Raw genomic sequence first — 22,083 nt, 5'->3', positions numbered from 1 at the left:
AGACAACCAAGTTTCCTTAAAATTGGTTTCTGATGCTCCTGTTAGAACAATCCTGGCTGCAGGGACCATGAGCCTGGCTCGGGTGGCAGTTCTAATGAGCATAGGATCTCACCAAATAGAAAGAGGGCTAAACGCATGGCCACATATCACGCAGGTATACAAACTGCACACCTCAGACTGAGAATGGAACTGGTGGGATAAGCAGGGGCTTCCGGGAACAGCTCTCCAGGTTACACGTCTCTGCAAGCTGGTGACAGTTCCTTGTAACGGGTGTCGTCAAAGGAAACCCAGAATGTTTGATGTGAGGGCCAGGGGGAGAGTGCTCTGCCTTGTGCTGCCTGGGCAGTTCCTTAGGGGAAGTTCTTACCTGATTTGCCTGATGGTTTGAAAGACACGGAGCATGTGCACAGTTTTACAGAGGAGGGGGCAGAAGGAACTAGACCCTATGGAGAACGGCTAAGAGGCTAACTCATTTAAGAGGTGGGTGAAGGGAGGTTTGCTTTGGCTTTCCAGTTAGTGTCTTCACGATAGTGAGGGGATTTTAAAGATGTGTGAGAGCAGGTGCTCTCCTTATGTGTGAAAAGCAAACTAGGTTTCAGTTAAAAGCAAGAGATATTATGACTGGACATTTTTAGATTTCAGCACGATAACACATGGGAGAAAAAGATGGGCTTAGAGATTTGCCTGCCTGAGGGCACTGGACTGTACCGAAGCCTTCCATGACCTTCTTCTGCTGAGGATGCTGTTCTTAGGGCACGGGTATGTATGCTAAAGTGTTTCGTTTTGTTTTTTTTAATCCTCATAGTTGAGAATTTCCCAGCTCCTCTCCTGGACCATTTTAGAAATGACTTTGTTAGGGGTGCCTGGGTGGCTCAGTCGGTGTCTGAGTGTCTGACTTTGGCTCAGGTCATGATCTCACGGTTTGTGAGTTCGAGCCCCGCGTCGGGATCCGTGCTGACAGCTCAGAGCTTGGAACCTGCTTCACATTCTGTGTCTCCCTCTCTCTGACCTCCCTCCCTTGCTCACGCTCTGTCACTGTCTCTCTCTCAAAAATAAATAAACATTAAAAAAAAAAAAGAAGGAAAAGAAATGACTTTGTCAAAGAGTTCCTCATGTGTAGTTTCAAAACTTCCCTTCACAGCTCGAATATTTCCCCCTCCCATCTCTTCTCTCAGCTGATGGACAAGGCCACAAACGGGCTCGGGGCTCCATTACCATGTTACTTCCAACCTTTCTCCTGTGGGAAGATTCCAACACCTGTGCCTTTAAAAAGCGATTCCTTCCATACTCTCTCTTTTCTCCTTCCTTTCCCCATCGTTTTTCCCTTTTCGCCTCTCTTCCATATACTCTGAAGTCTCTATTCATAAAAGCCTGCAGATTTTCATGGAAATATACCTTTGGCTTCAGGGCTCTCCCAAATCCATCACGCTGTCCTTGGTGGATCAAATGAGAGGGTGATGATCAGAGAGGACGATGTGCCATGTGGCTGCTCCTTGCCCACGAGTTGGGAGCGCAGGCTTTTAACCCTGGGGCCGGCCTTGGCCATCTGAGAAGCACAGGCCCTGCTGCCTGGAAGCCTGGCTGGTTCTGGCTCCTTCTGCAGAGCCCAGGGGGGCACAACCATCCCCCAAAGGCAATTAGCACTAAGCACCAGCGTGGCCAGCAAACGGGGCGGTGGGGGCAGGGGGGAGATGTCCCTGAAGAACCCTCTCCATCTTTCACCTCAGGCCCGTCCCAAACACACATTACTAACTAATGAGTAATAAGAATCACCACACTCCTTAAATGGTTACTGAGGATATAATTTTGTCCCTTTTAAGGTACTTTCATATGATCTCAGTTGTTACAATGCTTTCCTTTTTTTCCCTTTTTTTTAGTGTTTATCCACTTTTAGAGAGAGAGAGCACGAGCGGGGTAGGACCAGAGAGAGAGAGGGAAACAGAGGATCCGAAGCGGGCTCTGTGCTGACAGCAGTGGCTCGAACCCACCAAGTGTGAGATCGTGACCTGAGCTGAAGTCAGATGCTTAACCGATGAAGCCCCCCAGTTACCCCTTTAAAGTACTTTCTGGGCGGTTAAAGCAGGTGGTCTTATCCCCACTTGGTAGACGGGTAAACGGAACAGGAAGTGATTACATGACATGCTTAGTGTTAAACAGTGACGGCTCCAGTGTTTACTCACTGGGCACAAACTGACCATCCTATGCAGCAATGAGTATGTTTGACTCATCTTCTGGGAGACGTTGTCTTTGAGTGTTTTTCCAGGGAGGGAAGGGGGAGAAGGGGATTCCCACTGTCTCTGGCCCTAACATAAACCACGCATCAGGGGCGTGAAACTTAGACACTGACACCATGCTGTGTGGAGAGAAATTGCTTACAAATGACACTAAATAAATACGTACAAGGTGACTGGCAACTGATTAGGTCATTAGATGTCATGGGAGATAAATTACCCTGGAAACCATTGACCTAGAAACCATGTCATGCAAAAGAGTGATCACTGAGGGTACACAGTGTGCCACCTGCTGGAGGGGTCCAGGTGTGAGCGAAATGGGCATGGCCCCCATTGAGGGGGGCTCCCCGCCCTGTGGGTCTGTCTTGGCAAGTGTCTCATAATCATCAGCCCCGCTTGCTAGCTTGTACCAGATGCTGCGCTCAGCAGTTTTGCAAACATTATCACAATGACCACACCAGGCAGATATTCCTGCTCTACGAAGAGAAACTAAGGCTCCAAGGTGTTACGTAATCGGTGCAAGACAAATAGCTAGTACACGGCAGAGAAGCTCACACTAGGTCTATTTGACTACAAAGTCCACGCTCATGAAAAATCGAAGCATCTCAATGAACACCAATGGGGAATTCAGTGAATGACGGCACCTCTAGGGAATACTGTACAAACTGTCATCAATGGACTCTACAAGATTTCTCTTGTTTTAATTTAAGTTAATCTTATTTTATTTTATTAACTTTTCCAGTTTATTCCCAATCCCACTCTCATTCCATACTCATAGTCACTTGCTCTGTCTCCTCTGGTGGACATGTTAGGTGTTTGGGTCTAATTGTATCCTTGTAAAACACAATGCTGTCTTGTCTATGTAAATGTTTTAAATTGCTGCCCATGGCATTTGCCATAGATTTCATTCTGTTTCTTCCCTTTTAACTTCTCTTTTTTGACAGTGTTCTCACTTACGTTTTAAAAAACACAACCATGTTGCCATGGGTCCATTTGCTTCAGTGTTTCTCATGCTGAATACGTACCTATCATAGTTTATTTTTCATTCCGCAAGGGGTGAACATACAGCTTGTCTTAATTTCCCGTTACCACAAACAATGCTGCAATGAACATTCATGTGCATATCCCTTCATGGACCTGCTTGAGTGCCTATCACGGATATGTATGTATGTATGTATGTATGTATGTATGTTCGTTCATTCTAGATGGAGACTGCTGGGCAACAGGGATATGCTTATGAGCACTGATTCTGCCAATGGGTTGACAGAGTCTATGACTCCCAGTGAAGTCAGAGAAATGAAGGTTTGTGATTTCCCTTCATCCGAGCCAACACCTACTATAACCAAAGGTCCTAATGTCTGCCAATGTGTTGGGTATGAAAGTATCACAGTTTAGTCTGCCTTTTTCCGATTACTAATGAGGTTTAACAGATGTGTTGGCTTTTTAAATTTCTTATTCTATAAATTGCATTTTCATACTGTCTGCCTGCTTTTAGTTTTTCTTTGTGTTTCTTGTTTATTGGCCATTGTTCTTAGTACTGTCTACCTAAACCTTGCCAGTTATAGACATTGTAAATATTTCCCCCTAGTTAAGTCTATGCCGAACTTTGAACAAAAATCCTAAATTTTGATATAATCCAATTAATACATTTCCTGCATTGAAGTTGATTTGTGCTTTTAACAGTTCTTTCCAGTCCCTAATATACAAATACATCCCGTTTCATTTTCTTCAGACAGATTTATCTTTCACATTTAAGTGTTTAAGTCTTTGGGATTTCATCATTGTATGTAATATGAGGTGATCCAACTTAATTATTATTTTTTCAACTTAATTATTTTATTAAATACAGGGTTATTTTTCCTCACACAAAGCAAATTCAGAAATGAACGATCAGGATTTAGTGTGGTAGCAAATTAACAACCATCAGTCCAGGTTCCTTCCACCTTCACGCTCCAACACCCTCATCAGTGGCTTCTATCCTCAAGGCTACCTATGGTCTAAGCTGGCGGCAGGTGTTCTACTCATCATGTCCCCACTGCTGCAAGGAAGGTGGAAGATGTTTTTGCCTCTTGGGGAAGCTATCCTAGAAGCTCCACCAGTATCTTCCCCTCACATCTCACGGATGAGGATTTAATCATATAAGGAAATCTAATTGCATAGGAGGCTGAGAAATGTAGTTTTTACCTGGTCGCAATTATCATGTCATACATCATATCATATGTAGCATCAACAATATAAATAAGTATTGTGTTACAATTAATGGAGACTGGATATTGAGTAGCCAAGCAGTAGTCCCTGCCACAAAAAGATTATTAACTTGTTTTGAAATGGCCTTCTGGGGCACCTGGCTGGCTCAGTCAGCGAAGCATGCAACTTTTGACCTAGAGGTTGTAAGTTTGAGCCCCAAGTTGGGTGTAGAGATTACTTAAAAATAAAATCTCTTAAAAAACTTAATGGCCTTTTGTATTGTTTGGATAAACACAATAAGAATGAATTCTATACAATTAAAAATATCCAAATAGGGGCACCTGGGTGGCTCTGTCAGTTAAGCTTCTGACTTTGGCCCAGGTCATGATCTCATGGTTCGTTAGTTCAAGCCCCCCATGGGGCTCTGTGTGGACAGCATGGAGCCTGCTTTGGATTCTGTCTCCTTCTTTCTTCCCCTCCCCTGCTCTCTCTCTCTCTCTCTCTCTCTCTCTCTCTCTCACACACACACACACACACTCTCTCTCTCTCTCTCAAAAATAAATAAACATTTAAAAATATCCAAATAAAAACTATTTTTAATGTCTCAAGTTTTTACTGAGATAAAATTCATGTAACAGAGAAATCTGCCTGGCTCAGTCAGTAGAGCATGTGACTCTTGATCTCAGGGTTGTGATTTTGAGTCCCATATTGGGTGTAGAGATTACTTAAAAATAAAATCTTTAAAATTCACATAACAGAATTCACAAGTTTAACCATTTTAAAGGGTTAAATCCAGTGACGTTTATTATATTCACAAAGTTGTACAATCATCGCCACTCTCTAGGTCCAGAATATTTTCATCATCCCAAAGGAGAATCCCTGTGCCCATTAAGAAGTTACTCCCCATTCTCTCTTGGACCCCATCCTCTTGCAACCACTAATCTCCTTTCTGTCTATATGGGACTGCCCATTCCAGGATTTTCATATATAAGGAATCACAGAATATGTAGCCTTTGGGGTCTGACTTCTTTCATTTAGCATAATATTTATCCATTGTAGTATATATCAGTATTAAATTCCTTTTTATGGATTAATAATATTCAAATGTATAAATATACTACATTTTATTTACTCGTTCATCAGTGGATTAACATTTGGGTGGGTTACACCTTTTGGCTATTAGGAATAGTGCTGCTGTGAACATTCATGTATGAGTTTTTGTTTGAAAACATGTTTCTAATTCCTTTAGAAAACATGTTTCTAATTCCCTCATATATCTAGGAGTAGAATTACTGGTTCACATGGCAATTCTGTGTTTAACTTTTTGAGGAACCGACGAACTATTTTCCGTAGAGAATGTACCATTTTATAGGCCTACCACAAATGTGTCAAGGTTCCAGTTTCTCCATATTTCACCAATTCTTGTTATTTTCCTTAAAAAAAAAATTATAGCAGCCCTAGTGGGTGAGCTGTATGTCACTGTGGTTTTGATTTTCCTTTCGCCAGGGTCTAATGATGTTGAGGCATCATTTCATGCCTTTGTTGGCCATATGTGTAACTTCTTTGGACAAATGTCTATTCAAGTTCTTTCCCTATTTTTTAATTGGATTGTCTTTTTTGCTGTTGAGTTTGAAGAGTTCTTTACATGTTTTGGACACTAGACCCTTATCAGACATATGATTCACAAAAATTTTCTCTCATTGTGTGGACTGTCATTTCACTTTTTAGATAGTGTCCTTTGAAGCACAAAAATTTTTTATTTTGATGAGGTCAAAAGTATCTATTTTCTTTTGTTGGTTTTTATTTTGGTATCAGATCTAAGAATCCATTGCCAAATCCAAGGCCATGAAGACTTAACCACATGTTTTCTTTTAAGAGTTGTACAGTTTCAGCTCTTACATTTAGGTCTTTTTTCAATTTGAATTAAGTTTTGTATATAGTGTGAGGTATGCAATCTGACTCTTTGGCATGTCTATATACAGTTTTCTTGGGACCATTTGTTGACAAGAGTCTTCTTTCTCCATTGAACGGTCTTGATACTACTGTCAAAAATCAATTCACCATAGATGTATGGGTTTGTTCCTGGACTCTTATTTCTATTCAACTGATCTTACCACAATGTTTTCGTTACTATACCTTTGTAATAACTTTTGAAATCAGAAATAGTGAGTCCTCCAACTGTGTTCTTTTTCAAGATTGTTTTGGCTATTCAGGATCATTTGCAATTCCCTATTCATTTTAGGATTCACTTTTCAATTTCTATAAAGAGGCAGTTAGTATTTTGACAGGGATTGCATTAAATCTGTAGATTGCTTTGGAGAATATGGCCATCTTAATAATATTAAGACTTCCAATCCATGGACATGAAACGTCTTTCTATTCTTTTGGTATTGTTTAATTGATTACAGCAGTATTTTATAGTTGTTAGTATACAAGTGTTGCATCTTCTTAGTGAAATTTATTCCTAAATACTTTCTTCTTTTTGACATATTGTAAAGGGAATTGTTTTCTTAAATTCCTTTTTAAATTGTTCATTGGTAATACATAGAAACACAGCGGAGTTTTGTATCTTGATCTTGCATTCTGCAACTTTGATGGATTTGTTTATTTACTTTTTCTTTTTTTTAAATTTACACCCAAGTTACTTAGCATATAGTGCAACAATGATTTCAGGAGTAGATTCCTTAATGCCCCTTACCCATTTAGCCCATCCCCCCTCCCACAGCCCCTCCAGTAACCCTCTGTTTGTTCTCCATATTTAAGAGTTTCTTATGTTTTGCCCCCCTCCCTATTTTTATATTATTTTCACTTCTCTTCTCTTATGCTCATCTGTTTTGTATCTTAAAGTCCTCATATGAATGAAGTCATAAGATATTTGTCTTTCTCTAATTTCGCTTAGCATATTACCCTCTAGTTCCATCCACGTAGTTGCAAATTACAAAATTTCATTGTTTTTGATTGCCACATTGCATATGCATACCACATCTTCTTTATCCAGTCATCCATCGATGGACATTGGGCTCTTTCCATACTTTGGCTATTGTCGATAGTGCTGCTATAAACATTGGGGTATAAACATTGGTCCCTTTGAAACAGCATACCTGTATCCCTTGGATAAATACTTAGTAGTGCAATTCCTGGGTTGTAAGGTAGTTCTATTTTTAATTTTTTGAGGAACCTCCATACTGTCTTCCAGAGCAGCTGCACCAGTTTGCATTCCCACCAGCAGTGCAAAAGAGATCCTCTCTCTCTACATCCTCACCAACATCGGTTGTTGCTTGAGTTGTTAATGGGAGCCCTTCTGACAGGTGTGAGGTGATATCTCATTGTGGTTTTGATTTGTATATCCCTGATGATGAGCGATGTTGAGTATTTTTTCATGTGTCGGTCGGCCATCTGGATGTCTTCTTTGGAGAAGTGCCTATTCATGTCTTTTGCCCATTTCTTCACTGGATTATTTGTTTTTTGGGTGTTGAGTTTGATAAGTTCTCTATAGATTTTGGATACTAACCCTTTACCTGATATATCATTTGCAAATATCTTCTCCCATTCTGTCGGTTGCCTTTCAGTTTTGCTGATGCTGAATTTGTTTATTAACTCTAATAGTTGGGTTTTTGTAGGGATTCTTTAGGACTTTCTATAAATAAGATCATGTCATCTGTTAATAGAGATAGTTTTGCATCCTCCTTTCCAATTTGGGAATGAACAAAAATGATTGAAGAAAAAATCCATCATGGGAAAACTTTTATGTAAAAAAAATTAAATATGGAAAACAATGCAATACACGCAATGCTATACACTTACTGGTACACACATACATTTACTTAATGCTTCAATAAAGCCAGGATGTCCTAGGCATCTTTGTGTTAATTATTGAATTTCCTTAAAAACCTCATAAGGTGGGCTTTTTTGACTTTCATTTTACAAAACAGAAAACTGAAAAATCTAAAGCTTAAATAAATTGCTCAAGACCACACAGCTAATACGAAGTGGAGCTGGTGTATGAACCCAGGTAATCAAATTCCTGAGTCACTGCTCTGACTACCAAAAAATCCCACAATGAACACCAAACTCATGATAATGGTTAAATTTGGAGAGAGAAGGAATGGAATAAGAATGGGAAGTGGTACACATGATCTTCAATTGTACTTGTTAGATTTTATTTAATTGGGTAGTAGGTGCAAAGGTGTTCATTATGTTATTCTACATAGATTTTTTCTATGTATATTTTGTTATTTCATAATTTAAATTTTTGAGAAAATAGTTAAGCATTTACTGCAACCAGTTGGAAAAGAGATACAAGAGAGAATCCAATTACTGGCGTGGCTCATATGAAACAGTAGAATTTTAAAAATATAAAATACAAATTTTAAGAAGGAAAATAAAAGAGACATAGTAGAACTAATATAAAACAACTATAGAGCAGTAAATCTGAAAATCGAGATGAAATTATTAAATTTCTGGAGAAAGATGAAATGCTGAAATTGGGACATGACAGAAAATAGAATTTAATCATTGAAGAAGTTGAAAGAGTGAACAGTAACGTCCTACCAAAAGAACTCTAGGCTTTGAATTCCCACATTTGCTGGTCTTCAAAACTGTCTTGAGCATTCTTGACCTTTTGCTCTTTCACATACATTTTTAATTTTTTAAAGTTTGTTTATTAATTTTGAAAGAATGAAAACACGAGCAGGGGAGGGGAGAGGGAGGAAAAGACAGAATCCCAAGCAGGCTCTGCGCTGACAGCACAGAGACCCTTGCAGGGCTTAGACTCATGAAACTGTAAGACCATGACCTGAGCCAGGTCAAGAGTCAGATGCTTAACAGACTGAGCCACCCAGGTGCCTCCAGTTTTGTTTTGTTTTTTTTCCTAAGTAGGCTTTACACCCAGCACAGAGCCCAGTGCAGGGCTTGAACTCAGGACCCCTAGGTCAAGACCTGAGCTGAGATCAAGAGTCAGTTGCTCAACTAACTGAGCCATCCAGGGGCCCCTCACATACATTTTGAAATCAGCCTTTTCAGATTTCAAAATAAGCCCTGTTGGTATTGTGAATAGAATTGTATTAAATTTGTAAATTAACTGAGAAGAATCAACTCTGCGAGTCTGAGTGATCCCATCTGTGATGAGAGTTTTTATAAGTCTTCTTTAATGTGCTTTAATTATGACATCTTTCTTTCCATAAAGGTCTTGCACATCTTTTGTTAGTCACTGAATAATATCTTTTTTGCAATAATTGTATAATGTTCTAACTTTGCTGGTATATAGGAAAGTAATTGATTTATACACTGATCCTCTATCCAGCAAGATACTAACCTTAGCTGTTTATTCTCTTGGATTCTATATAACTATAGGCGGTTACATAATCTGTTAATAAAAATAGCTTTATTTATTTTTACTCTCAGTGAGAGTGATTTTTTTCTTTTAAAAATTTTAACACATGTATAGTCTTTCTGTGCTGATAGTGCTCTCACAACCATGGTGAATGTTCCTAAAACCTGCCGGACTTTCTGAAAGAAACGTGGCAAGCACCAACCCCACAAAGCGACACAGTACAAGAAAGGCAGATTCTCTTTATGCCCAGGGAAAGCGGCGTTGTGACAGGAAACAGAGTGGCCATGATGGGCAAACTTAGCTGATTTTCTGGAAGAAGGCTAAAACTACAAAGAAGATTGTGCTGAGGCTTGAATGTGTTGAGCCCAACTGCGGATCTAAGAGAATGCTGGCTATTAAGAGATGCAAGCATTTTGCACTGGGAGGAGATAAGAAGACAGAGTCCCAAGTGATCCAGTTCTAAGCTTCATATTTTGTTACATTATGAAGATAATAAAATCTTGAGGTTATGTTCATTTCAAAAAAAAAATTTAACACTGTATAGATTTGGGTAATAATCACCATACTCAGGACACAGAATCGTTCAGTCACCCCCCAAAACTCCCTCCTGCTATCCCTTTGTAGTCACCCCCCACAACCCATTGACCCTGGCAGCCACTGATCTGCTCTCCAACCCTACAGAGATGAAAATATCATATAAATTGTCTTTTTTAATAATATCACCTAAGTGGAATTTTACTGTATGTAACCGTTTGAACTAGTACAATGCTCTTGAGATTCATCCAAGTTGTCATGTGTACCAAAAGTTTGTTCCTTTTTATTCCTGAGTAACATTCTACTGTACAAATGTACCACAGTTTGTCCATTCATCTGTTGTGGTTGTTTTCAGTTTATGGTGATTATGAAGGAAAGTTCTATAAGTATTTGTGTTCCGGTTTTTGTGGGAGCATGTTTTTATTCCCCTAGGGTAGGTACACAGGAATGGGATTTCTGGGTCACACTGTAAGTATATGTTTAACTTTATAGTAAATTGCCAAATGATTTTCCAGAATGGTTGTATCATTTTGCATTCCTAGCAGTGATGTATGACCTCTCCAGTTGCTCCACACATTTGCTACTGCTTGGTATTTTATTTTTATTTTAGCCATTCTCATAGGTGTGTAGTGATAGCTTATCCTAGTTTTAATTTGCATTTCCCTAATAGCTACTGATGTCGAACATCCTTTCTTGTATTATTTGCCGTTCTTATATCCTCTTCGGTGAGGTGTCTGTTCATGACTTTTGCCCATTTTTAAATTAAATTTCTGGTAAGATAATTGCAGATTCACACACAGTTATAAGAAATCATATAGAGAGACTCATGTATTCTTACCTAGTTTCTTTCAGTCATAACAGGATGCAGAACTATATACATAGTACATTCTCACAACTCAGAAATTGCAGTACAACCCACCAATCTGATTCACAGTTCCCCCATTTTACTTGCAATTATGTGTGTGGTGTGTACGCATGTGTGTATGTATATTTAGTTCTCTACAGTTATATCACATGTGTAGGTTAGTATATCCTCCACTACAGTCAAGATAAAGAACAGTTCCATTAACATAAGGATTCCAGAGGTTGCCTTTTTATAACCATACCCACCTACCTCCTGCTCCCACCTTAACCCCTCGTAACCACCAATCTGTTCAGCATTTGTAAAATTTTGCCACTTCAAAAACTTAATATAAATGAAGCCATATAGTATAGGACCTTTTGGGATTGGCTTTCACCACTCAGCATAATTTATTGGGGATTCATCCAACTCTTTGCAGGTTTGCATGCATTGGTAGCTCATTCCTTTTCACTGCTGAATAGTAGTCCGTAGTATTTAAATAGTTAAACCATGATTTAACTATTCACCTGTTGAAAGACATGTGGACTGTTTCCAGTTTTTGGCTATACGAATATAGATGTTATTAGTTTTTGCGTATGTTTTTTGTGTAAATATAAGGGTTTTGTGTTGTGTTTACTTTTATTTACATTCATTTTATGCAGAATTTACTCCTGGGCCATAAGTTTCTGTTTCTTCAGTTTCTTCTAGGGTATCCTTTACTTCTCCGTAACCTCCTTTCCTGGTTTCCAAAAATCTGCTCTTTTTCAGTAAGGATCATCTCAATATGCCAGGGAGAGCTTATGTATGGGTTAATCTGACCATCAGCCCTGTAAGTTCTATACTGTATCTTGGGGGCTTTGTTCACTAGGATGTGCTCAATGACCAGAGAATCTACATCTAAACACTTAAGTTCAGCATCACTCTATGAATTTGTACGCATGTGCAGTAAAAATTCAGCACTCTTTTTGGGCCACTGACCCTGTGTCTAGCCCCAGAGTTTGGCCTGGCTACACCTACCAATTCCACCACTGTAGTGATGGAATGGCACACATCGTTTCTGCAAAGTGGCATCTTTCAGACACTTGGTGGCTTTTCGGGTATGTATACCTTTGGTAGCCTAAGTAGTTTCACACGTGTTCTTAAAGTGAACAAAGATCTGAATCTCCTGGTTTGCATGATCTTGTAGGGTTTTCTGGGTCAAGTGAATAGCGAGACATTTTCAGAGATCACCTCAAGCCATTAAGGTTTTATTTTTCAGGATGAATGCCCAAGACTTTAATTGCTGGTTCTTATGGTAGTTGCATGTTTAGTTTCATAGGCAACTATCAAGATGTTTTCCAGAGTGGCTGTATCATTTTATATTACCCTCACCAACATATGTGATCCAGTTCCTCCATATTCTTGCCGGCATTTGATGTTGTCACTGCTTCTTATTCTGGGCATTCTGATATGTGTGCAGTGATATCACATTGTGGTTTTAATTTCATTTCCCTGATGACTAACAATGTTGAACCTCTTTCATCTGCTAATTTTCTATCTGCATATCCTGTTGTTTACGTCTTTTGCCCACTTTAAAATTGGACTGTTTGCTTATTGTTCAGTTTTGAGATTTCCTGATATATTCTAGATACAAGCCCTTTGGCAGATAGGTAGTCTGCAAATATTTTCTCCTGTCAATAGCTTGTCTTTTATTCTTATTTTTATTATTTAAAAATTGTTATTATTGTTATTACTATTATTATTATTAGAGAGAGTTTGTGGGTGGAGGAGAGGGGTGGAAAGAGAGAGAGAAAAATCCCAAACAGGCTCCATGTTCAGCACAGAGCCCAATATAGGACTCGATCCCATGACCCTGGGATCACGACCAGAGCTGAAATCAAGAGTCAGATGCTCAATTGACTGAGCCACCCAGACATCCCTTATTCTTGTTTTTTATAACACCTTTATCAATATAATTCACACATGATACAATTTACCTATTTAAAGTGTGAGATTGATAGATTTTGGTATATTCACAGAGCTGTACAAACAATCTTCATAATCAATTTTAGCACATTTTCATAATCACGGAAAGAAACTTCATACCCATTGCCATTTTGACCCAACCTTCCCACCCACACCCAAGCTCTAGGCAACAACCAGTCTACTTTCTGTGCAGATCTACTTATTTTGAACGTTTCATGTAAAAGCATTCGTATAATATGTGGTCCTTTGTGACTGGTTTCTTTCAATTGGCATAATGTTTTCAAGGTTTACCCATGTTATGACATAAATCAGTACTTCGTTCCTGTTTTGTTTTGTTTTGTTTAATTTTAGAAAGAGAGAGCATGTTCATGCAAAAGTAGGGGGAGGGGAAGTGGGAAAGAGCAGGCTCCATGCTCAGAGCACAGCTTGACGCAGGGCTCAATCCCACGACCCTGGCAGCCTGACCTGAGCCAAAATCAAGAGTCGGACGTTCAACTGACTGAGCCACCCAGGCACCCCAGTACTCCATTCCTTTTATTTCTGATTGACATTTACGTTATTTCCACTTCTGGCTGTGGTGAATAATACTGCTATGAACATTTGGGAATAGGTTCTTGTGTGGACATGTTTTCACTTCTTTTGGATACATACCTAGTTTTGGAATTATTGGGTCAGACAGATGTTTAACCTTTTGAGGAACTACCAGTTTCTTTTCCAAAGCAGTCTTCTCATTATTTTAACAGTGACTTTCATGTGAAATTTAAAAATTTTAACAGAATCCAATATATTTGTTTTTTTATTTTATGGACTGTGTTCTAACATCATGTCTAAGAATTCTTTGCTTAATTCCAAGGTCACAAGATTTCCTCCTATTTTCTTCTAGAAGTTGTAGAGTTTTAGATTTTACAGTTAGGACTGTAACCAATTTGGGGTTAACTTTTATATAAGCTATAAGGTTTACACGGAGGTTCTTTTTTTCCATAAGGATGTCCAATTCTTCCAAAATCATTCATTGAAAAGACTGTCCTTTATCTACTAAATTGTTTTGGCACCTTTGTCAAATATAATTTGGCCACAGACATAGAGATTCCAGGAAGAGAAAACTACCCAGTAACGTTCCTTATGCATATAGATGCAAAAAATCCTCAACAAAATACTAACAAACTGGGGCGCCTGGGTGGCTCAGCTGGTTGAGCGTCCGACTTCAGCTCAGGTCATGATCTCACAGTCCGTGAGTTCGAGCCCTGAGTCAGGCTCTGTGCTGACATCTCAGAGCCTGGAGCCTGCTTCGGATTCTGTGTCTCCCCTTCTTCCTGCCCCTCCCCTGCTCATGCTCTCTCTCTGTCTCAAAAATAAATAAAAACATTAAACATTAAAAAAAAAGACTAACAAACTGAGCCCGACAGCATATTAACAAGATTATATAGCATAACTAAGTAGAACTTATTCCCTGAATGCAAGGGTGATTCAACATAATGTTGAATTACATATAATGTAATTCACTACGTTATAAAGTAAAGGGAAGAAATGAATGATGCAGTAAAACCATTAGATAAAACCCAATACCCTTTCATGATAAAAACACTTAACAGACTAGGAATGGAAGGGAACTTCCTCAACATGATAAAGGGGTAATAATGATGATGATGATAATAATAATAATAATAATATCCCACAGCCAACAGCATGCTCAATGGTAAAAGACTAAAAGCTTTCTGCCAAAAATAAGAATCAAAGTAAAGATGCCCAGTTTCGTCACTGATATTTAGCATTTTACTGAAAGTTCTAAGGTAAATCAAGAGGCACGAAAAAGAAATAAATATTGGAAAGGAAGACATAAATCTTTCTCTATTCATAGATGATAGGATCCTATATATAGAAAATCCCAAAGAATCCACATAGAAATCACTATAAATAATAAACAATCCAGCAAAGTTTCAGGATACAAGATCAACATAGAAAAATTAGTTGTGTTTGTATATACCAGCAATGAATAATATAAAAAAGAAATGAAGAAAACAATTCAATTTACAATAACATCCAAAAGAATAAAATACCCGGGTATAAATTTAACAAAAGGGATGAAAGACTTCTATGCTAAAAACTATAAGGTATATATATACATTAAATAGAATTTAATTAATAAAATAAGTTAAAGAATATATAAATAAAACAGAAGACACCCTGTGTTCATGGACTAGAAAACTTTACACTGTTCATATGGCAGTACACCCCAAAGCTATCTACAGATTCACTGCAATCCCTGTCAAAATTTCAATGGTCTTTTTGCAGAAATGGAGAAGCCAATCCTCAAATTCATATGGAATTGCAAGGGATCCTGATTAGCCAAAACAGCCTAAAAAAAAAGTTGGAGGATTCACACTTCCCAATTTCAAAACATACTATAATTCAAAATGATGTGGTACTGACATAAGCATAGACATGTAGACTGCCAGAATAGAATCGAGACTCCAGAAATACACCCCTTTATCTATGGTCAACTGATTTTCAATAAAGACCACAAGACCATTCAATGGGGGAAAGAACGGTTTCTTCAACAAATGGTGCTGGGACAACTGGACAGCCACATGCCAAACAAAAACAAAAACCCCTACTTCACATCACACACAAAAATTAATGAAAATGGATCCATGACCTAAATATAAGAGCTAACAGTAGAAAACTTTTAGAAGAAAATATACGGGTAAATCTTTGTGACCTTAGATTTGTCAATGGGTTTTTAGACATGATACCAGAAGCAAAAGCAACAAAAGGAAAAATAGATAAATTGGAACTTATAAAAATTCTTAAAATTTGTGTATCAAAGGACTTCATCATGAAAGTGAAAAGAAAACCTACATAAGGAAAGAAGATACTTGTAAATCATATAGAGGGTATGGGTTTAATATCCAGAATATATAAGGAACTTCCACAACTCAAAAACAAAAAGACAACCCAAGGTTTTTTTTCTTTTTTTAAAAGTTTATTTAAGAGAGAGAGAGGGAGACAGTGAGAATTCCAAGCAAGCTCTGCAATGTTAGTGTAGAGCCTCATGTGGGGTTCAAACCCACAAATCGTGACATCATGACCTGAGCCAAAAATAAGAGCCAGATGCTTAAACAACTGAACCACGCTGGTGCCCTAAAAACCCAAGTTTTAAGTGGCCAAAGGACTTGAATAGACATGTCTCTGAAGAAGAGAAATGGCTAACAAGCACATGAAAAGATGCTCAATATCATTAGTCATTGGGAAAATGCAAATCAAACTACAGTGAAATATCACTTCATATTCACTCAGATGACAATAGTAATAATAATAATAATTAATAATAATAATAATAATATAAAATAGGTAAATAGTAAATGTTGGTAAGGATGTAGAGAAATTGGACTTGTATATGGCTGTATATGGCTGGTGAGAATGTAGAATAGTTCAGCCACTATAGAAAAGTTTGTTCCCAATAATAAAACATTGAATTACCAAATGATCTGATAGTTCCACTCCTAGGTGTATAAGCACCCCCCTCAACTAAAACATTCAAACAAATGTTCACACACGCATGTTTATAGGAGCACTATTCACATTAAACAAGAAGTAGAAAAACTCAAATGTTCATCAGCAGCTGAAAAGATAAATTGTGGTATATAAATACTATGAAATATCATTCAGCCAAAAAAGCAAGGAAGTGCTGATATGCGCTACAATATGGATGAACTACAGAAACATTATGCTAAATGGAAAAAAGCCAGACCCCAAAGGTCACATATTGTATGACTCCATTTACATTAAATAGTCAGGATAGATAAATCCACTAAGGCAAAAAGCAAGCTTATGGTTTCCAGGGACTATGAGAAGGGAAGAACGGGGAGTAACTACCTAATGGATACAAGGTTTTCTTTGGGGATGATTAAAATGCTTAGGAACTAGATAGAGGTGGTAGGTGCACAACATTGTGAATGTTTAAAAAATTTTTTTAACGTTTATTCATTTTTTGATAGAGAGAGACAGAGCATAAGTGGGGGAGGGGCAGAGAGAGGAGGAGACAGAATCTGCAGCAGACTCCAGGCTCTGAACTGACAGCACAGAGCCCGATGCAGGGCTTGAACTCACAGACCGTGAGATCATGAGGTGAGCTGAAGTCAGACACTTAACCAACTGAGCCACCCAGGCGCCCTGTGAATGTTTTAAATGCGACTCGAATGTTCAGTTTAAAATAGTTACTTTTGTTTAATGTGAATGTCACCTACTAAAAAGTTGCCTATAAAAAAACTTGTCATGTTTATATGGGTCTATTTCTAGACTGTTTATTCTATTCCATTGATCTATGTGTCTATCCCTTTACAATACCACACTGTTTTGATTAATGGGGCTTTAGAAAAAGTCTTATAATCAAGTGATGTGATTCCTTCAAATCTTTATTATTTTTCACAACTCTTTAGGCTACTCTAGTTTCTTTACCTTTCCATCTTACGTTAAATCCATTGATCAGTCAGGGGAGAACTGACATCTTTACTATGTTGAGTCTTCCCAATTTATGAACATAGTATGTCTCTCTATTTATTTAGGACTTCTGTGATTTATTTCACCAATGGTTTGAAGTTCTCAGCAAACATATATGGTTTTTAAGTGTTATAAATAAATATTTCATTTTTTGAAGCTATTGTAAATGATATTGTTTCCAGTGCATAGAAATAGGATTTTTTTTGTTAACTTTGCATCCTGTAATCTCACTAAATTTAATTATTCTAGAAATTTTTGTAAGGTCTTAGGATTTTCTACATTAACAATCACATCTTTTCTGAATAGACAGTGTGTTGATTTTTCCTTTCCGATCTGGATGTTTTATATTTCCTTTCCTTTTTCCAAACAGATTTTGTTAATGTTTATTTATTTTTGAGAGGGGGCAGGGAGAGAGAGAGAAGAGGCAGACAGAGGGAGAGAGAGAATCCTAAGCAAGCTCTGTGCTGTTAGCACAGAGCCTGATGTGGGGCTCAAACTGACGAACTGTGATATCATGACCTGAGCCAAAATCAAGAGTCAGACACTTAACTGACTGAGCCCCCCATATTACCCTTTATATTTTCTTTTCTTTCATTATTGGACTGGCTAAGATTTCTGGTAGGATGCTGAATAGGAATAGCAGGAGTGGGGATTCTTGTCTTAGTCCTGATCTCAGAGAGAAAGCATTTAATTTCTGGCAATTCAGTATGATATTAGGCATTGTTTTTTAAAATAGATGCTTTTTTACACGTTGAAGAAGTTCCATTCCATTCCTAATTTGCTGATAGTTTTTATCATAAATAAATGTTTTATGTTTGTCTCTATCTTTACTACAGTGTTCACTTTCAGATTTCTAATTGTGTTGAGATCAAGGGATATGAGAGAAAATAAATTGTAAACTCACAATCAATTCAGTGATACTTTGAATTCCGGTGCTTTTAGCCAAATCACCTCCTGCTGTTGGCTCTTTGTAGTCCTAAAATAGCGTCTTCAAGCATTTTATCCAAGTTTTATAGTTGTTTCTACGTGAGAGAAAAGAAGAGACATGATCACTCCATCTTACCTAGAACTTGAACCCCAATACCAATAGTGTTGTTTCTGCCTTTCTAATCCTTAACATTTTGCTTCTTTTCTCTATTATTGGTTCTCCCTTCAGACTGGTTCTCCCTAGTCCCTGCCTCCACAGAAAACTTCCTAAATTAGTTTCTTTTCAAAGCCTTTACTTCATCTTTCTTTCTTTTTGTCTACACTCTGCCCTGTTGCATCTGTTAGTTACCTAGAAGCCTACTTATCACTCTCCACTTTACTCCCCTTCTTAGTCAAGTTTTAAATTGAGCTATAAGTCACTTACTATAAAACTCACCATTGTAAAGGGTATAACTCAGTGGTTTTATTAGCATATTCACAATTCGTCACCACTATTTAATTCCAGAACATTTGCTTCACCTCAAAAAGAAATGCTGTATCCGTTAGCCATCACCCTCCATTCTCTTCCGGTTCCCAGCCCCTACAAACAACTCGTCTATCTTCTGTCTCCAAGGTTTTGCCTATACTGGGTATTTCGTAAGACATGGGATCTTTTGTACCTGGATCCCTTCACTTAGTGCGGTTTCAAGGTCCATCTATGTTGTATGATGCATCAGAACTTCATTTCTTTTTATTGATAAATAATGTTCCCATTACACACACACACACACACACACACACACACACACACACACACACCACTTTATCCATTTACCCAATGATGGACATTTTGGGTTGCTTCTAGTTTGGGGCTACTGTGAATAATGCTGCTATGTATATTTGTATACAAGTTTTTGTGTGGACACAGGTTTCCATTTATCTTGTGTAGATACTTAGGAGTGTAATGATTGTGTCAAATGGTAATTCTATGATTAGCTTTCTGAAGGGTGGCCACAGTGTTTTCTATAGTGGCTGAAACATTTTACCTTCTCACCAGCAGTAAATGAGAGTTCCAATTTCTCCATATCCTCAATAACACTTGTTATTATCTGACTTCTTTATTATAGCCATGCTCGTAGATAGGAGTTGTAGCTCATTGTGCATTTGATTTGCATTTCCCGGATGTCTAATGATGTTCAGTGCCTTTTTGTGTGCTGATAGGCCATCTATATATCTTATTCTGAGAAATGTCTATTCAGATTCTTTGCCTTTAGAAAAGCTGGGTTGTCTTTCCATTATAAAGTTTCTTTCAGGTAGTGGTAAATAATGTTGCTTAAGTTTCTGATAATTTTGGGGCTAATGGCTGTGAAAATTTCAGACGTAGGCAAAAAAAAAAAACAACAAACTTCTCATCTTATGGCAAGTAGAGTACAATTGCTTATATGCTAAAGTGCTTACAATTTTTAAAGGAGTTTCTTTTGTGTCTCGATGTATTATTAAGAGTATATCTACAATTCTTTCCTCTGCCTTTAATGTTCTAATCATTTCTAAATCCCTAAGATTAATTAATAAGTAAAAATATTGGATGTGCCCTTCAAATGTAGGTGTTAATGTCCACTCCCAAATTAGTAGAATGCCTAAGTCAATTCACATTAATTTTTTTTTTTTTTTTTTGAGAGAGAGACCCAGCAGGGGAGGGGCAGAGAGAGAAGAAGAGAAAGAATCTTAGGCAGGTTCCACAGTTAGCATGGAGCACAACACGGGGATCGATTTCACAACGCTGAGATCATGGCCTGAGTCAAAATCAAGAGTTAGACACTTAACTGACTGAACCACCCAGGCACTGCTCACACCTATTTTTAAAATTTAATATTAAGTTAGTACAGGTATGCTTTTCCTATTCTGTCTTACAGGAGCTGAAGTTGGACTTGAAGATAAGGCAGACTGGGAAACTGGCCTTGGAAAACCAATCAGCCAACCAAATGAAAATGACATAAACGTATACAAATTATGTACCTAAACAATGTAAAGAAATGTAGAAAATGCCCTCTTTATCCCCAATCCATCATTCTTTAGAAGGAAAAGACAAAACCAAAAAAGTTTGTGAATATAAAATCCCAACATGTAAAACAATGACATATAGAAAGTGCTCAGTAAATATTTGCCCAATGTTGAATGAATGAATGAACATTCACAGTGCATATCTTTCTAGAAGCTTTAGGGGGCAAACAACCTCACGCAGAAATAAGGAAAGAGCAAGTTTTCGAAGCAGGTCAATTTAAGTGTCAGTTTGGGAGTTACAGGTGATAAACAGTAGGCTAACGTACCAGGAATTCTAGTAGCAATAACACTTGGTTGGTTAAGTAGGTTTTATAAACGATAAACTATGACTTTCACAGAAGTGTATAGTTCAGGGGTGCCTGGGTGGCTCAATTGGTTAAGCGTCTGACTTTGGCTCAGGTCATGATCTTATGGGTCGTGAGTTCGAGTCCTATATTGGTGTCATGGCTGTGCGTCCACTTTGCGTCCTCTGTCCACCCCCATCTCTGCCCTTCCCCTGCTTGGTCGTTCCCTCTCTCTCTCTACCTCTCTCAAAATAAATAAACTTAAAAAAAGAGAAGTGTGCAAAAAGAGAATAGTACACTTTTTGACTATCAGGGCCCTGGGTGTTGGAATATACAGTAGCTAATTTAGAATAGATCCAGAAAGAGGATCAAGGGATGGAATGGACACGAATGACAGAAAAGGAGAGAAAACTCCTTATTTAGAATAAGTATGATAACAAATGGAGAAGAAAATGGAATAGAAGTATTAAATTTCCAGGTCACTTTGCATCCTAGCAGTTACTGAAATGTGATGGACAAATGCTAATTAAAAAATATACATTATCTAGGGTGCCTGGGTGGCTCAGTCGGTTAAGCGTCCGACTTCGGCTCAGGTCATGATCTCACGGTTCGTGGGTTTGAGCCCCATGTCCGGCTCTGCACTGCCAGCCTGCAGCCTGCTTCAGATTCTGTGTCTCACTCTCTCTGTCCCTCCCCTGATCACACTCCATCTCTCTGTCTCTCAAAAATGAATAAACATTAAAATACACACACACACACACACACACACACACACATCATCATCATCATCATCATCATCATCATTATCAAGCAGGAATGCTGAGGGGGTGAATTATCACAAAATTCAAATGATTTTTAGTATTCATTTACACTTTACACATTATTTCAAGAACAAAAATTTAAAGCCAATGCAAGTAGGTAAATGAGGGCATTTTGAGCTCCCGGGGGAATGCTCTATACAAATACATTAGAGGATAATTAGTATTATTGTGTTTTTTAGTTGCTTCCAGGAAACTATCAATTAACTGTTGCCACTGAACTCTTAATGAGTGAATCACTTTGGGGCTTGTTAAAAGTGCAACAGTTAATTGCGTAGTTTCATCTTATTAATATATTATTCTGTTAATTATTACAGGCATCTAGCGTCCCTCCTGGACCACCCTCATTATGATGCATTTGGATTGCCTGTTGTTCTCATAATTGGACACCACAGAGAGGAACCCAGGAGGATCCTCTTACATA

The 22,083-nt window shown here is 38.1% G+C and overlaps 1 protein-coding gene and 1 pseudogene across 2 annotated transcripts in view; one reads left to right on the top strand and one right to left on the bottom strand.

Annotated features, from left to right (window-relative positions):
- The window catches only part of LOC106978793 (olfactory receptor 2C1), a 42,317-nt gene that overhangs the window by 7,082 nt on the left and 13,152 nt on the right, over positions 1 to 22,083 (bottom strand). For both annotated transcript variants that reach the window (XM_027043406.2, XM_053213376.1), the window contains one exon: positions 18,495 to 18,612. The gene's annotated coding sequence lies outside the window, so the exon portion shown is untranslated. The remainder of the gene's footprint in view (positions 1 to 18,494; positions 18,613 to 22,083) is intronic.
- On the top strand, positions 9,735 to 10,324 carry LOC106978794 (60S ribosomal protein L36a-like; annotated as a pseudogene).

This window comes from Acinonyx jubatus, chromosome E3, assembly GCF_027475565.1.
Source record: "Acinonyx jubatus isolate Ajub_Pintada_27869175 chromosome E3, VMU_Ajub_asm_v1.0, whole genome shotgun sequence".
NCBI lineage: Eukaryota > Metazoa > Chordata > Mammalia > Carnivora > Felidae > Acinonyx > Acinonyx jubatus.
The sequence above is the reverse complement of the archived record's forward strand: the minus strand, read 5'-3'. Positions and strand labels throughout refer to the sequence as shown.